This window comes from Vipera ursinii (assembly GCF_947247035.1).
Source record: "Vipera ursinii genome assembly, chromosome: 3".
In the NCBI taxonomy this organism is placed as follows: Eukaryota; Metazoa; Chordata; class Lepidosauria; order Squamata; family Viperidae; genus Vipera; species Vipera ursinii.
In genome coordinates, this window is record NC_139516.1 from 74,184,690 (window position 1) to 74,199,393 (window position 14,704).

General features: G+C 41.8%; 1 protein-coding gene across 2 annotated transcripts in view; it reads right to left on the reverse strand.

Moving 5' to 3' along the window:
- Window positions 1–14,704, reverse strand: part of PIGK (phosphatidylinositol glycan anchor biosynthesis class K) — a 120,663-nt gene that overhangs the window by 9,831 nt on the left and 96,128 nt on the right. The gene's annotated exons all lie outside the window — the stretch shown is intronic.

Below are 14,704 nucleotides of genomic sequence, written 5' to 3' on the forward strand. Positions count from 1 at the left end.
TGGAAGAGATTCTGAATTAAAAAGCTAGGTAGCTAAGCAACAGCTAGCTTCCATCTGTGAATAGTTTTTTGTTATATGCTTTATAGTTGGAATGAAATCATTATCCCGTGGAATTTCAAAACAGTTAACAGAGCTGAGATCTGTGCATTGTAATTAAGGAAAGGATACAATAGACTGGACTGGATTGGTCTGCGGGGATCTCAAATGGGAAACATCCAAGACTTCCAGCAAATTCTTTTTCATACACCACACAGCCCAGTTATTGCTAATATTGTCTAAACCGGGGGGGGGGGCATACAGAAATAGCAGCAATTAGGCATATACATTATAATTCCTATGTATAAGGCAAGATTAAAGCAACCTTGGGCAGTCAAACATCAGAAACAGAAAGCTATGCCTTGAACTGAAGGGACTTTAGATTTTATTTCAGAACGATCCAACAGATCTATACCCCTAAAATAAATTCTAAAATGGGTTCTGTAAACTGTATATCAAGCTTCATGATTCCACAAGCCCTGGAGATACTAAATGGATTTGTGTGAACCCTGTTCAATGAGTGACCCTTATTGAAATGCTAAATGCCACCCCAGAAGTCAGCAGCTGAGAGAGATCCGCTAAATTTAAGATGATCCTTCCTCAAACGAAAATGATGATAGGAGAAGGGGAAAAGCCACAAAAAGAAAAATGCTATGCCATGGCAGCCTTCCACGGGCAGCTGAAATCAATCCTGCAAATTTTCTTTTTTTTAGTAACTGCCTACATTTGGCACTTTTACAGAATCCACACCCTGAAAATAGTGTGTGCTGTAATTTAATATGCATATGTACACACACACACACACACACACACACACACACACACACACACTAAAAAGAAGTATCTTTTCTCTTTCTGACTCTTTCTACATACAACAGCACAAGCGATGTGTTAATTAGGCACACCAGGACTTATTTAGATTGCAATCCTACACAGGACTTGAATTGTACTGCTACACTCTAGAATTACAAATTAAATATCTCAAGGTCTTTCATTAATGGAATAATTGCAATATGCTAAAATTATTTTAATTAGAACTGACAAAATTTCTTTGCCAATATATGTGAGGATGGTGCTTCAACTAGGCTATACAATATTTATGGCCTGTAGATATGACAAACAAATTACTAAAATCTTTACAGCAGTAAAGTAGTATGATAGCAATAATGCTTATCTCTTACGTAACTCCAAATCAATGTAATCCAAAGGAAACCTTTTATACATGAAGAATTATCTAAAACTTCAAGATACCTGAACCATTTGGATAATTCTGCTTAAAAAGCTTATTAAATACTATAACCATTAAATTAATGTGAAATATTGACTGAGCATTCTTGAGTTGGATACATTAAAAATTAATGTTTTTCTGGTGAAAACTTGAGATGTCTCAGCTTCTCAATTAAATTGTCAACTGCAACATAAATGATTTAGAAAGAAAATCTGCCACCCATCAGTCATAATGGGATGAAGAACACAGTAAATTAAGTTATAGTCAAATCTGAAAATAGAAAGAAAGATATTTTATTTTATTAGAATCCTTTTGCTAAACAAGGACTTAATATAGTTTGTCTTCTACTTGGTTTTTTAAAATACACACACACACACACACACACATATATCCAGTATAACCTTGTGCTTTAGCAGTTAGTGAGCTATTTGGAATTTTATTTTCATTAAGTGATGCTGCACTTCAGTGGAAATCAACAATTTAATTTTAATTTAAGATACTAGAAAGCTAAAGGAAAGTTAGTAATTGCTATTTATTTGATCTGGAAGGAAGAACTGAAACGTTCTATTTTGGAAAAGCAATGAGTCCAAATATTAAAAACAAACAAACTATACTTTCTATAATTTAACAATGACATTCATTCAACAGAAAATATATTTCAGGATAGACATTAGAATATGTTGGCAATGTAAGAAATGTGACAGTTCTTTAACTCACATGATTTGGTCTTGTTCTGTAAACAGTTTTGTGCTGGTTTCAAATTAATAGGCATATTTACAGAAATTTGGGAAGAAATATTATATTTAGGGGTCTTAATATTCCTGAATATGGAATTTGATATCTTATGAAGAATTTTGTTTTTTTTAGAGTTTAGGAACAGCAAAGAGGATAAACATACATAACTGGAAAGAAAAGTTGTTGATGTTTGTTGACATATGTTGGGAAATGCTTTTGCTTTAGTTTGTGGGAAAGGAAAGGAAAGCAAAATGATTTCCACAAACATTTTGTCCAAATTATAAGCGTGTTACAATCACAGTTTGGATTGTGTACTCTGTGGGAAAGTAATAGAATGCTAGTTTAATGAAGTTTGGACATTTATTTATTTATTTATTTATTTATTTATTTATTTATTTAATATATATATATATATATATATATATATATATATATATATATATATATATATATATATATATATATATATATATATATATATATATATGCCAATTAAAATATTAAAACATCAGATCAATACATAGTAATATTAAATTAGCTTAAAATGAACAAAGATGGAGGGAAGAGAGCAAGATACACATGGAGGGGTGGTAGGGTCTTATGTTAATGGGTTAACCATCTCCAGAATGAGGTAGGTCAGTTGGCAGAGCCAGGCCATTTTGGAAGGCCAAAAAGACAGGTGAGGATCTCACCTTGGGGGGCAGGATTCCTTTTCAGAAGTAGAGAATTCATCTTTAATATGTAAAGTGTTTGATTCATTAATTTGAATCTAAATTTCTTTCCTATTAAACTGTTTATGAGCAAAAACTCACAAAGAAACCTGCGCAAACAATCTTCCTTCATTTTCTTCCTTTACTTCTGTCTATGTAATAATATTTCGACAAACAACTGTAGTAGCAAGTATTAGCTGAGATTTCCTGAGGCCAAACTCCTTCTTCAATAAATCAGTCTTTCAAACGCAACTCAGATAACAGTCCTCACCAGAAGATTGTTTAGCCCAGTGTTTTCAAGTTTATGGAGACATTTAAAAAAAACACCTGATGTAGGTCCTGGGATCTTGTTCAAAGTGGCTGCCATACTGTGTTGCCACACAGAATACATGAGGGAAACCACAAACAACAATTTCATAAAGAAGAATGGGAGACACACAGGGACAAATGTACACTTTATTTATTTATCCCATCTTTCTACACTCAAAAATACTCAATTGAAAAAAAACCCAGAATATAAAAAGTTCAAAATGGACATTCAGTGCAATATAAGATAATTAAGAGTTGGAAGTTTGATGAAAGAGATGCCATTTTACTGATAATCAAACAGCTTAAAAAACAACAACAAGGACCAAGCAAATCTCCCAGGGGGGTGGGTTTCCAATGCTGGGAACAAGACAAGGAAAGGTTTGTTCAGAAACAAAAGGATAATCAATGGCGGTTGCAAGATTCATCCATCCCTATGGCGTGCCCCAACTTTGGAGTCCACAGCACAAGGACACCCCCATCAAGCTCTATCAGATCTGAGTTTCAACAAGATATGCTGCAGAAGTTATGATATAAACTGTCCCATCCTTGATTATGTATGTGACACAATCACTAGTAATTTGAAAGACATTTTCCCATACCTCAAGAATAAGACAAGTTAACTTTGGAAATAAAAAATAAAGATCACTCAGAGTATTATAAAATTTGGAACAAGTTTAACCTATGGTGGGAACAGAAAGGAAGGACTTAATAGAGATATACAAGATGTTGAACTTAAATAATATTAGAATAAGGTGGATGATAAGATCGAATATTGTATAATTGTATATAAATGATATGTATATAACATACAAAAAATGATGTAAGACAAGAAGGTATGTTAGACCGATTACACCATGTCCAAAAGTTTTTAAATATTTTAAATAATAAAATTTGTATTAAAAAAATAAGAGAGAAGACAGAGCCATCTTTTGCAGAAGAAAATTGAGATACTTATTGCGAGGATATTTTCAGCCCTGTATTTCTTGATCCTATTTTCTAAAAACATGTGTGCCCTCAGAGTTGCAACTTATTTTGCCAATAAAACATGAAAAATCACTTGTGTTCACCTCTTTTCATGCCTGAAAATAAGACTGCATCTCAAGAGCACCAGAAGGAATGCCTAACAATTATTTACTTGATGGAGTATGAATTAACCTTCTACTTAAGCAAGTATAATTCCCTTGCTTAACATAACAAACCTAACAACCCTCCGCCCTCAAAAGTTAATGTGCTATAAACTTGGGAACCTTTGTACAATGAACAAGGCTACATTGGTCTACCAATTTAACACCACCAACCACTACTGAGTCTATTTCTTTTCATGTTTTGGTTCATTCTGGAAAATGAAATAATTCTATGAAAGATCCGCTTTCTAAATAATTTAAGAGAACAGTGTTAGATGAAATGGCACTGATGACCATTGTTTTGATATCTTCCTTCTTTTTTACTCATCAGTTCTGTCCGGATAGACCTGGCTGTTACATGGGCATAGCATCATGTTATAGAATAAAAGGATAAGTAAGAAATCACCAACATAACATCTGTTTGAGATTACATGTTGGATCAAATGTGATTAATATATGCATTGGTAGGAGGGTTATTTTTATTTCACTTAAGATAAGATAACCTTTATTGTCATTTTTTTTTACTGTGGGCACACTAGCACACATTAAAAAGGAAATTCTGTTGCCTGCTCTCAAAAGTGCAGCACCTAGAGTGGCAAAAGCTATTTGAGAAGCCATCCCAGCCATTACATTGATCAAGCACCTTGGTGGAGCAGTGGGCTAATGCCTCCTTAAGTAACACCAGCTGCCTGCAATTAGTGCAGGTTCGAGTCCCACCAGGCTCAAGGTTGACTCATCCTTCCAGCCTTCCGAGGTAGGTAAAATGAGGACCCAGATTGTTGGGGGCAATAAGCTGACTTTGTAAAAATGCCGCTTGGGGGGGGGAAAGCCCTAATAACCAGGCATATACATAGAATGAAGGCTATTGCTAAACACATTGATTTGTGCTTCTTAGATTGTAAGCCACCCTGAGTCTTCGGAGAAGGGCGGGATATAAATGGTATTTAAAAAAAAAGTATAAATCAAACATACATACAAAACAACACATTACAAGTATTAGCAGCAGCATTCTCAGTCAATATAGGTTTGTAACTATCACTTATACTGTTTGGCTTGTCTTTAAAAGAAATGAAACTGTTCAAGAAAAGAAAGTTAGTAAAACTCAAGATTTCTTAAAAGATTTTTCTCTTGCTGCAATTTCTGTATTAAACAGTACAAAAGCATCCATCTTCAACGAATCATTCCTCACATTCCACACTTGTGAATAACATTTCAAATTCTGTTGGAACGTGACTTGAAAGAGAATCTTGACTTACATTAAACTTCTCATTGGGAGAATTTTCCCATGCTTTCTAAACCTATTTGCCAACATTTCAGTATTTGCAACCTATTTGTCATGACAATATTTCATCATCTATAGGCAGCGCTTTTTTTGTAGAAGAAAAAGGTGCCAGAACTCACACGTCATACAACCCGCCTTGCCTACCCTACAAGGTTCCATCCAAACAAAGGTGCCGGAACTCCGTTCTGAGCGTTCTATGAGAAAAAAAGCCCTGTCTATAGGATGATACTAAATGTGGTATGCCTCAAACAAAGGCAAATCATTTGCCAAGCAAAATGAAATAATGAATTTAATTCCAACAGCTGGCATTCAAGACAGATTTAAATTTTCATGAGCATGATTTAAGATGCCATATGTAGGACTGTAAAGTACCTCTGGTGGAGCTACTTCTTTTTTATCCAATGAGTCAGACCTATAGTATTATTCACAATTTTACATCTCATGTTCAAATCAGATAGCAGGCTATTGTTCTTAAGGAAGGATAGAAGAGGTAGCTATACCACAACATTTTGACAATCTGGTAAATAACCAGTTACCCACATTGAGTAAGAACTGCCTCTAAGAAATTAGGCAAGAACTTCCTATGAATAATTCCTTTCTGCTATGCCAAGAATATACTACTCCCAAACAAAGAAGCTGATTTTTTTTCAAAATATAGAAGAAAATAAAAAAGTTTAAAAATTGCTCTCAGATCTGCTGCCACTTAAACCTTTAAATAGAAATGATCCTTGGCTCCATTTGTTGGGAAAGGTATGATTTTATTAGAAGTCAAAAGTATTTCAGGAATGCATAGCCAGAACTGAGAATTGCATGCCAAAGGCCCCATGTTAAACTTTTCCCTCCCTTAGCTACTTCTCATCGCCTACCCTGTGCAACCAGTCAAGTTCAGGCAGGATATTTTTGTAACGGTCAGACCATGTGCAGGAAGATATGCAGTGGTATGCCAGGTGACCTTGAAGCAGCACCTCGAAGAGATGCAGAATCTACTTTCGTTTTCCCCTTACTTTCTCCCTACTCCCTCCCTCCCTCCAGTTCATGGCAGTCTGTCACCCTACTGTAGCAAAGCATAAGCATAAAATGGCAGCTGACAATTGCTTGAATTGGGTGTCCCTACTTCCACTAACAAATACAGAAGCAGAAAAGAAAGCACATGATCTACTCAGCCACATTTTCTCAGCCAATGTTATGTTATTCCCAGGCCTCTCTCATCCTTTCACAGCGATTAGTCAGAAGCTACTGGCCATGAGAAAACAACACAGAGGGTTCCACTGTATTCTGAAAATTCTGCTTCTCCTGCTTCTGTATTCTTAGGAGAAATAAATCCTGTTAAAGCCAAATTAAAAGCACTGTAAATCCTCAAGTATTTCACCTCCTTGTCTTTCATGATTTAGCTCACAACAAATTAGGTCCTGTTTGATTTTTATTTCTCCATTTCCTAACTTCCCATGTTATTTACTCTTTTCGCACCCCAATGGCAAATTTATACATTCACCCCATTTCAAGATAATTCCTACTTCAACTTATATGTTCTCACTGTAGTGGACATGTAAAAACCGTTCACTTGAAACAGATCAAATATGCATTGTTGCCTTACTGTGTTTTCCTTGTAAAATATTTATTTATTTATTTATTTGTTTGTTTGTTTTTATAGACCGCCCTTCTCCCGAGGGACTCGGGGCGGTGTACAGAGGAAGGAAGAGATACAGATTGAACAATAAAAACAATAGTAAAACAAACTGGGACCCCCAATTAAAGCTATCATGCCAGGCCGGATTGCTGGAACAGGAAGGTTTTTAAATTGCGCCGGAAGGTGCGCACAGGACGGTGGGGTGCTGACATTGGCAGAAGGTGCTCCCGTAGGTAGTCCAGACCCATGCCATGTAGGGCTTTGTATGTCATTGTTAGCACCTTGAATTTCACACGGAAGGCAACCGGAAGCCAGTGCAGCGCACGGAGGAGAGGTGTGATATGGGAGTATCGGGAGGCTCCCAGGAGTGTCCGTGCCGCTGCACTTTGCACCAGTTGAAGCTTCCGAGTGGATCTCAAGGGCAGCCCCATGTAGAGAGTGTTACAGTAGTCTAGGCGAGAGGTCACAAGGGCATGGGTGACTGTACGTAAGGCATCCAGGTCCAGATAAGGCCGTAGTTGGCGAACTAGTCGAACCCGAGAGAAGGCCCCCTTGGTCACAGCTCCTATGTGATCTTCCAGGGAGAGCTGCGAGTCTAGGAGGACACCCAGGTTGCGGGCCCTATCAACAGGTGGTAGTAACTTGTCCCCAATGTTAAGGGATGGGACGTTCTGAATATCCTGGCTTGCCGGTACGTACAGCCATTCAGTCTTGTCCGGGTTCAGTTGAAGCCTGTTCCTCCCCATCCATTCCCGGACCGCTTTCAGGCAGCGGGACATCACGTCGAGGGAATCACTGATATTGTTTGGAGTTGAGATGAAAAGCTGGGTGTCATCAGCATACTGATGGTACCCTACTCCAAAGCTGCAAATGATCTCACCCAGCGGTTTCATGTAGATGTTGAACAGGAGAGGCGAGAGGACCGACCCCTGAGGGACTCCGCAAGCGAGAGGCCTCGGGGTCGACCTCTGTCCCCCTGCCAGCACCGACTGCGAGCGACCCTGGAGAAAGGAGGAGAACCAACGCAGAACCGTGCCTCCCACTCCCAGTCCCCTGAGGCGTCGCAGCAAGATACCATGGTCGATGGTATCGAAAGCCGCCGAGAGGTCTAATAAGACTAGGACAGAGGAATGGCCCCTGTCCCGGGCTCTCCAGAGATCATTCATCAGAGCGACCAATGCCGTCTCCGTGCTGTAGCCCGGCCTGAAACCCGATTGGTACGGGTCTAGATAAACCGCTTCATCCAGGATCTGAGGAAGTTGGTGCGCCACCACGCTCTCGACAACCTTCGCAAGGAAGCGAAGATTGGAGACAGGACGAAAGTTATTCAAAGAGGATGGGTCCAAGGTGGGCTTCTTGAGGAGAGGTCTCACCACCGCCTCCTTCAAGGCGGTGGGGAAGTGACCCTCACTCAGAGAAGCAGAGATGACCGCTAGGAACCAGCCTCGTGTCCCCTCTCGAGCTGCATAGGCTAGCCAGGAAGGGCACGGGTCCAGTAAGCAAGTGGAGGCGCTCAACCTTCTCATAATCCTGTCCACTTCCTTAGGAGTTACAGGATCAAATTCCTCCCAGATGACGTCGACAAGACTGTCCATGTCTTGTTCTTCCAGCTCAGCCCAGTTGGAGTCCAGGCCAGTTCGAATCCGAGCAATTTTATCCAGCAGATATTGACCGAATTCCTCGGCTCGACCTTGCAAGGGTTCCTCCCTCACCTCTTGGTTTAATAGGGAGCGAGTCACCCTGAACAAGGCAGCCGGGCGATTATCTGCGGACGCGATGAGGGTGGAAAAGTAGTTGGATTTTGCCACCCTTATCGCAGCGAGATAAGACCTGGTGAGGATTCTTAGTCGCAATCGGTCGGATTCGGATCGACTGGATCTCCAACGGCTCTCTAGGCTCCGTCTCCGATGCTTCATCTCCCGGAGCTCCGCGGTGAACCATGGGGCTCGCTGGGATCTGCGCCGGGTCAGAGGCCGCAAGGGTACAACTCGGTCCAGAGCCTCCGTGGCTGCCTTTTCCCAGGCTTCCACTAAGGCATCCGCCGAGCTGTGAGCAGGGAGTGCATGTGTGTCCCTAAGCGCTGCCTGGAACTTATCAGGGTCCATTAGGCGCCTAGGGCGGTACCATCTGACTGGCACCGTACACCCACGGTGGGGGGTGGCAAAGGGAAAGTCTAGCCGCAGGAGGTGGTGATCGGTCCATGACAGGGGCGTAACAGTTGTGGCACCCCCACCGATATCATCACGCCACCATCCAGACAAGAACACCAAGTCCGGGGTGTGGCCTCTCTCATGAGTCGGTCCAGAAATTATTTGCGACAGGTCCATGGCCGCCATGGAAGCCATGAACTCCCGAGCCAGTTCGGACGATCCTCCCAGGGACGGTAGGTTAAAGTCGCCCAAGACCATAAGTTTTGGGAATTCAACCACCAACCCTGAGAGGACATCGAGTAGCTCGGGCAGGGCCGCCGCTGCACGATTAGGTGGTAGGTACGCCAGCAGCAGGCCCAACTGCGCCCCTGGGCCGTATCTCAGTAGGAGAGACTCACACCCGACCATCTGAGGGACGGTGGTCTCTCGCGGGCTAAGGGATTCCCTGATGATAACTGCCACTCCCCCGCCCCTCCCATGAGCCCGAGGCTGGTGCAGCACCCGGAAACCTGGCGGGCAGAGGTCAACCAGAGGGACACCACCCTCTGGGCCCAGCCAGGTTTCAGCGATGCAAGCCAGGTCCGCATGCTCGCTCTCCATTAGGTCACGAATGAGGTGAGCTTTGTTAGCTACGGACCTTGCATTCAGGTAGACCAGCCTTAACATGGGAGGCTGCACACCTTCGCTCCCGGGTCCTCCGGGGGAGTACAGAGGGTCGGAGCGTCTCACCGCTTGTACAGAGCGGAGATGACACTCCCGGTGACGATACGGCCCTCTGTCTGTGCACCTTCTGCCGTTCCCCACCATCCTGGGAATGGGCTGTTTGTCAGTACGCCACTGGGCATTATCGGCGACTGGTCCTCGTTGCACACCGTCGTGAATGGTCGTAGGCCTGGCATGTGTTATGGTGGCTGGAAGGCGTGCCTTTCCCGCGCAACCATAGTCTTCTCCCACCCCCCTCCCTAACCCCACAAAAAACTTAACTAAGAACTTAATCAGGGGCCTCTTGTTGGGCTTATGCTGGAGGCCCCTGACCCTGCCCGGCCATCTCTCAGAGGCCCAGTGGTTGGGCCCGTCATCGAGATTGGATGTAGTGCAGGCGGGTTGCACCCAGGAGAGGGGGGAACCCCTGAGGGCGTGCAGTACTGTGCTAGAGTATTGAACGAGCATAGTCACAGGAGGTTCCGGGAAGGCAGTCCCCTGGATGGTGAATTTGCAGGAGGGTCGAGTCGGGTAGGTGGGTTTCTGGATTGTCGCCCTGCCACTGCCACTTGGCCGGGCGAACCCCCAGAAGCAGGCCACTCCTTATCCTCTCACGATGGGTTGTGTCTCTGCTTCCGGAGGAGGTCCAGAACGTACTCTGGGTGAAGCATACCCCATAGAGCTCTCACCTCTATGGGGTTGCAGGTGTAAGGCCAAGCCACTCTGCCACCGTGGCTAGCACCCAGGCCCGTTATGTCCTGTGGGGAGAGAATGGGCAAGGATGGTTGAGAGTGGGCAGAAGGCAGGATGGAGGGATCCATTAATTGGCGTCAGCTCTGGTGGTTCAGCCGCCCAAACAGTTCCCTCCCTGATCCTCTGGGCGTTGTTCCCGGCCGCAGCTCCATAGGCCCCTATTGGATTGGGACCGTCCGGAGCGTGGCCTCCCAGAGGTATGGGAGTCCCTGGTGTCATGTCCCTGCTGTTGCCGTCTCCGTTCAAGGTGTCTCGAAGAGGTGGCTCGGGGTGTAGGCCGCAGATGCCTCGCCGCCGCCGCTACCGCCGCTGTCAGAGGCCCCTGGGCAAAAACGGTCTACCGGGGCCCAGAGAGGCTGTCACCGCCGTCCTCGCCTTCGTTGCCGCCGCTTCCGTCGTACAGGGCATAGAGGAGTCGTTGGCACCCATTCGGGGCGGCTGGAAACGGCTCAGAGTGCAGGCCGGAGACACTACGCCGTGTCCATTTTTGCCGGCGTCGAGGGATCCTGGTGAGAGTGGTCGGCCGGGGCCTGGAGAAGCTTTCGCTGCTGCTGTGGCCCACGCCACCGTCGCCTCCATTGCCCAGCGTCTCCTTTGGTGTGAATCTTTCGGAGGCACCGCCGTCCAGGAGCAGCCCACGGTGGTCACTTATTATGCATTATAATTTATACATTGACCCAAACCACACCACCAAAGAGTAGGCCTTACCTAATGTTTTCTACCCCAAAACTTGCAAAAAAAGCAACCAATATGTATAAATCGTCAAAGATATTCAAAGATATTTTTCCTGTGCACATTCAGATCCTGGTAGACTCAGTGGCTGAATCTTGAATTCTTTTCTCTCCTCAGGTCTATGCTGTTTAGGTTAAGCAAAGACCTTTAGATAATGTTTGAGATGCTTCTACCTTACAGAAAAGTAAAGGTATATTCTAGTTATTCATGATGGCTGCACAGTCAACAAAAATGCAAGAGGTAAATAATGTATACATAACCTTCAGATCAGATTTTTTTTCAAATTTGTGTTTAATTTTTGTCTACCTCACGTGGAAATCAATAAATAGAGGTAATTAATAATAGGATGAATTGGTTTTGTATTATTCAGTCATTAAGTAAATTTTCTCACTATGATATGAAAAATGTCAGCTATTTAATTAGCACACCTCCTTCGCCTGAAATCTCCTCCTGAATTCACACTAACATTTTAGTGTTGGACAGCAGGGGATAAACACTAGCAATTAAGTTTGCTATGGGAGACTTTAAAATAATTAATAGAAGCCCTGAAACAATTATTATGAGTGACGTTCTCATATTAAGAAAAAAAATCATTCTTGTTTGGAAGAAAGCTTGTGAATTGGGACCAAGTGCAGTTCTTCTGAACTGCACATTACATTTTAAGCCACGGCTGATGGCAAAGCTCAAGAGGCATCTCATTAATATTACCTCAAGTGGAAACCCATGTTGCAAGAGAATAAGTTATCTTTCTTTCTGTCTTCTACTGACAACAGAAGAGTTTTTTTTAAAGCACTCTTTGGGGCTCTATTGTGTTTATGACTATTCATGTGCATTGAATATAACCTTTGTATAGCAAAATAGAAGTCACATCTTAAGAAAATGAACCCTGGGGAAAAGGCTATCTAAAGTGAAATTACCTAGGGATTAATATTACGGCTAGATGCACCTCACTCAAAAAAGATAATTATGATAATGTAGTGAATCAAATAAAAGGTGATCTGGAAAGATGGGGAAATCTGAAACTTTCATTATTGGAAAATTTTGTTTTTGTTCCAAAATATCCCAATACAACTCGACTCTAAGTTTTTCCGAAATTTGAATAAATTATCAATAAATTTTGTTTGGCAGGGGAAAAAAATCAAGAATCAAATTGAAATATTTACAGGATACGAAGGAAAACGGGGGTTTTGGATTGCCAGACTGGGAATTATATTACCACGCCGCGGCTTTGAATTGGATTAGAGAATGGGTAATTTTGAAAAATAGAAGACTATTGACTTTAGAGGGTCACGATTTGCAATATGGCTGGCAAGCTTTTTTATGGACGGAGAAACAAGGTCTATTTTCACATTTTCAAAAACATCGGATTAGGCAAGCAGTACTTAATACCTGGAAAAAAATTAGATCTCACAATTATACTAAAGTACCGGTCTGGCTATCCACCCTCGAAGCGATTGTTTACCCAAATCTATTTGATGTGGGTAACATAATTTCATATAAGGATATTATGAATGAGGAGGGGGAATTGAAACTTAGAAATGAACTAGAATCACAAGGTATAAAACTCGATTGGTGGGCCTACTTACAGATCCAATCAAGATTTAGGAAGGATAAAAAAGAATGGGGGATATATACCTCTGAAACAGCATTGGATAAAATATTATTGGGTCCAGACACCAAACAGATAAAGAAATTATACAATTTGCTCTTGGGATACAAGCTGTTTGAAGAGCAAATGAAGGATCCCATGTTGATTTGGGCTAACAATCTAGGACATAGCATTGATTTAGATACATGGCAAACACTTTGGGACAGAAATAAAAGAATAACACTGGCCTCATCTTATAAAGAAAATTTATTTAAAATGTTCTATCGATGGCATCTTCCCCCAGCCCGTTTAGCTAAAATGTATACAACAGCATCTCCCAAATGTTGGAAGTGCTCTGAAGAACTAGGCACATATTTCCATACGTGGTGGTCTTGCAGTAAAACACAAAAATTTTGGAAAATGATTTGGATTTGGCTGAAAGAAATACTAAAACAAGATATTGAGTTTAGTCCAGAATTTTTCTTATTGGGAATTACGAAAGAGAAATATCCTAAAGATGTGCTGTATTTGATGATCCATATTATCACAGCAGCTAGAATGTCATTTGCTCAAAAATGGAAAAGGAATGAGATTCCAGGAGAAAATGAGGTTATTAGGAAAATTTGGGAATGCGCAGAAATGGACAAACTAACTTTGGAACTAAAGAATAAAGATCAATCAGATTACTATAGAATTTGGAACAAATTGTATCTTTGGCGGGGAAAAAAGGAAGGTCTCTATTAGGTTTTACAGACTGGCTCACTGTTTTAAATATTGTGTTATTTCACCGATTTGTATCTTAATTGTATTTAAGTGTATCTTTGATGTACATATATACATGTGTATGTATATATATATATATATATATATATATATATATATATATATATATATGAACATTGTAGACAAGAAGGCTTGTCAGCCCGCTGGTACTGTGTCCAATGTTTTTAAACAATAAACTTAATAAAATTTTAAAAAAATTTTTTTAAAAAATAAAGTGAAATTCTGCAGAAAGAAAACTGTGGGCTTTTCATTTCTTTTGTTTATGGAAGAGAAAACACACTAAAATTATTTTCTAAGGAAGCCATCATTCGTTGAAGATTGGAAAAAGTACCAGCATAATCCAAAAATTGAGTTTATCAAAGAGTGGGTGGTATATGCAGATGTGTGCATGAGAGAGAGAATAATTGCCATATATGTACCACCATGTACTGTAAGCCAATAGAACAGGCATTGTCAGCATTATTACTGGGGCCTAGACAGCACACTAAAAAGCAGAGACATCACCCTGCCTACAAAAGTCTGTATAGTCAAGGCTATGGTCTTCCCAGTTGCAATGTATAGCCGTGAAAGTTGGACCATAAGAATGGCTGAGCACCAAAGAATTGAGGCCTTTGAACTATGGTGCTGGGGAAGACTCCTGCGAGTCCCTTGGACTGCAAGGCGATCAAACCAGTCAGTCCTAGAGGAGATCAACCCTGACTGCTCTTTAGAAGGCCAGATCCTGAAGCTAAAACTCAAATACTTTGGCCACCTAATGAGAAGGAAGGACTCACTGGAGAAGAACCTAATGCTGGGAAAGGTTGAGGGCAAGAGAAGAATGGAACGACAGAGAATGAGGTGGCTGGATGAAGTCACTGAAGCAGTAGGCATGACCTTAAATGGCCTCCAGAAGATGGTAGAGGACAGGAAGGCCTGGAGGAACATTGTCTATGGGGTCGCGATGGG